A 3,767-nucleotide genomic window follows, 5' to 3' on the forward strand; every position below is an offset into this window, starting at 1 on the left:
TACCATCACAGTACCATCACAGTACCATCACAGTACCATCACAGTACCATCACAGTACCATCACCACAACCTGCCTCTTGTATCAAGTTTTTCTGGAAGCTGCCGTTGGAGGTTTGCAGGCCTGACATGGTTTCCTGACTGAGCTGAAGCTGAATGTCCAGCAGGAGTTCGACCACATGTTGATCAGATGGACCCATATATTCCTGCCTTCACCATGTGTCTCTGCTCAACATGCAGACGCTTCATAAAAACACTAATGTTTGGTTGAGGAAACTAATTTGATTACAAGGGAGAGGCAGACATTTGAATGGTACCATGTGAGACTTTATACATTTATCTTCACTTTAAGACCAAAGAATGTTACCTATCTGTAGAAAAAGTAATAATCATAATAATTTCTATTGATAGGACACTTTACAGTTGTAAATCTCAAAGTACTAAGTGATGTTTTACTGCAGAGGAGCCTATTTGTTTTGGTCAGATCTACACATCATACTGCTGCATTCAGTGGTTTGTAAAAGGCTCATAATGTTTCCAAAGAACAGTCAGGATAKTTTCCCTTACATTCAAAGATATCTCAAAACTGTGTAAACAACAATTATATGGTCAAAGTTAGCATGTTGAAAGCAGAGGTCTACAAAATAACAAAGTAAAAGTAAAATGACATGAACAGAAAATGACTTTGGTAAAAATAAATGTCACTGACAAGAAAATACTCAAGTAAAAGTCATAAAACTTCACAAAAACTGGGAAAGTAAAAGTACTTTTACACACTCTAAGAAATAATCAGTTGAATTTACTGAACCAAACTGGTTCCACTAAATGACGCTGAGTAAATTGATCAATATATGTTTATTATTTACTCAGTTTACTCAACTAGGCTCAGTGGAACCAGCTGACGTGACTTTATTGAGTAAATTCAACTCTTCATTTTTTAGAGCACAAACATCTTTCATGATGAGTTCAAACATATTTAATGTTGTAACAAGTAACTAGGTGTTACATTTTAAAGTAAGGAAGTAAAAGTATCATTTTTAGCTTTAAAATGTAATGAAATAAAAGTAAAAGTAGCTATTTCAAAAAGTAATTGTTAAAAAACATCGGGGATTAGGAGAAGAGCTTTGGCCCCTCAGTATTGTTGCATTACACGTGACACCTTTGTTCTTCACTAAACAAGAAGAAAACACATGAGCCTTGTACAGTCCAGATGGGGTGGAGGGACCCCACCTGTCACAGTACAGACTGCCATGGTTCCCCCAATTACAGCAGGGATCTGAAGGAAGAAGTGCAGTGTGGAATATCAAACATCCACGTCAATGCTGAGCAGAGATGGAACCAACCATTATTCACAGTTTCATCAGGTTAAAAAGAAATCAACAGAGAGCTGTGTAAATATYTGTATCAATAAAAAGACAAATTTATGGTTAGTGGTGAGTTAATGGTGAGTTAGTGGTGAGTTAGTGGCTCCGTCACACTATGATGTTTTGTACAACTTATGCCAACAAGAAATCTGTGTTGAAGATGGAATTGAACTGGAAGCTTCTTTTAGGCGTGTACATAATGTAATTCTAATAAAATGATCGAATATACAACTTTTACTAGCAATTTAGAAATAAAAATATTTCATAAGTATTCTAATATGTAATCTGTATCTGTACATTTAGAGCCCATCACTTAGGACCTAATTTTCCTTTAATAGTGACCCTAATTCTGGTAAAATGTAGTTGTTGTTTGTTTGTTTGTTTGTTTTTTTCATTTCTGAGACTTTGCCTTAAGCGTTCAGAAGACAAATCCCTACATGTGTTTGAATTTATAAAGCTAAACCATTATTTAGACAACAAACCAAAACCAGGAATTTCAACACATAAAATCTATTATTGACTATTATTTGTGAAACAAAAAGTAACTTCAGAAATTGTTTAGTAAGGGAAACTGGTGCGAATGTCTGTGAACAACGTTTGTAAACCAAAACATCAGAAATAAAATTTAGCAGGAAAAATGTACAGAACCCAGAACATCTCCTTTCAGTGTTTCCCTGTACTGTTTGACATAATTTTACTTTGTGTTTTTATTTCTTGTTGTTTCAGTATTTTCTGCACAGCTATAACTACGGCACTGCAAAGTCTAAAAAGAGTTGTTTGTACACCTCTCTAAGTGTCCTGGACTCTGTTCAATAATGAAATGTTCTTGTATTCGTGCTGTTGTACAGAGAACTTCATGTATTGTTGCCTAATTAGCAGATTTTAAAAGCTGTTTCAGCACACAACAGACATGTCTTAAATACGTCTCACAATCATTTAAAGATAAAATGTTCAGTAGTTTTAAAGTGTTAGCCTACAGCTGGGATGTAAAAAGGTTTTAGCAGGTAAAATAGAAACCAAAGATAAAGCCTTTCTTGAAGTTTATAACCTTGTGGTGACTGATGAATCCGTTGTGTTACTGTTTTATCTTTGACAGATTGTCCTGTTTTATGGTTGATATGTCAGAGCCGAAGGACAGCAGAATGGTTCAACTCACCTGGAGTGTCTCAGACCTGTTCACCTCACTATAAGTCTGAACTCTGCTCTGAAGAAGAAAAGAAAAGGAAACTGGGTCCTTAGAGGATAAGGTTTAAAGTTCCATAATGAGTTCTAATGAAGAAGTAGAGAAGGTGACGTTTCAGAGCCTTGGATCTGGTCTCAGTGCTCTGATGGAGTCTCCACCGCCATGTGCAGCACTAAGCTCCGGGGCCAGATGATTGGTCACATTACTCTGCAGGGAGCCTATTAGTGTTCCCAGAAGATAGAGAGGGGTCTGTGTGTGTTGGGGGTGGGGGGTACAACACCTTGTCACATTTCATTCAGTGAACTCTTTGTTGCTGCTTGATGTTCTGCAGCTGTTGCTGTGAGAACTCAGAGGCACTGAATATTTCAGTTTTAACACATTCTTTTATTCATTCTTCTCTGGACGGTTCAAAAACAGCAACAGAAAGAGTGTAAATGTATTTACTTCTTTAAAAATATTACAAATGATTTACGTTTCAGTAGGATTTACTAATCCAGCTTTTGTACACAGTTCAAACTTGTACCTTAGCCTACTCCTGATTAGTCTTCTCTAGGACTTTTCTTTATGTATAACTTATCTCTAAAGTGTTGTTTCTGTCTGGCAGTTTTCTTTCCCTGGAGTTACTCTAACAAAACCAATTATCACTCAGAATGAAAGTATTCTGTTTCTAATATTTAAGAATATGTTCCTTATTCTTCAGTTTTTACTGTATTTGGACTTGCACATAAAATAATTTAAAATATACTAAAATAAATTGGCTGGTTAGAATTATCATTAACTGACCACATTGCTTTATTGACGTGTGAAACAAAAACAGTTAACATATTAACCAAGAAATCACTCAGAGCTTCCTTTCTGGGGGCAAAAGAACAGCAGAGCCACATGACTGTTGACTAAATGTGAATGTTGGTCTTTGACCTCCAACGATCAAAACAACCAGAAACAAGTTTCATCAAACTCTAGGAATGGTAATAATCATAGTCAGCTGGCTGTTTTTCATCACTTTATGTACAGAGTTGTAGCATGAAAGACACTACTGACCTTTGGACTTTAAATGTTAGGATAAATTCTGACAAACGGTTTTTTGTTTCCATAAGGTTAACCATCCTTCAACAGGTCATCATGAAGATGCAGACAGACATAATGGGCCTCATGCAAGAACCGTTGGTACACAGATTTGTTGTTAAGTTGTGCGTACGAGTGATTTAGGAGAATTTGTGACA

The 3,767-nt window shown here is 36.1% G+C and overlaps 1 protein-coding gene across 2 annotated transcripts in view; it reads right to left on the bottom strand.

Moving 5' to 3' along the window:
* kcnj13 (potassium inwardly rectifying channel subfamily J member 13) overlaps positions 1–2,865 on the bottom strand; it is a 12,650-nt gene extending 9,785 nt beyond the window's left edge. For both annotated transcript variants that reach the window (XR_001309505.1, XM_014000022.1), the window contains exon 1: positions 2,518–2,865. The gene's annotated coding sequence lies outside the window, so the exon portion shown is untranslated. The remainder of the gene's footprint in view (positions 1–2,517) is intronic.
* Positions 2,866–3,767: the final 902 nt, after the last annotated feature.

Source organism: Austrofundulus limnaeus, unplaced genomic scaffold, assembly GCF_001266775.1.
Source record: "Austrofundulus limnaeus strain Quisiro unplaced genomic scaffold, Austrofundulus_limnaeus-1.0 Scaffold2645, whole genome shotgun sequence".
In the NCBI taxonomy this organism is placed as follows: domain Eukaryota; kingdom Metazoa; phylum Chordata; class Actinopteri; order Cyprinodontiformes; family Rivulidae; genus Austrofundulus; species Austrofundulus limnaeus.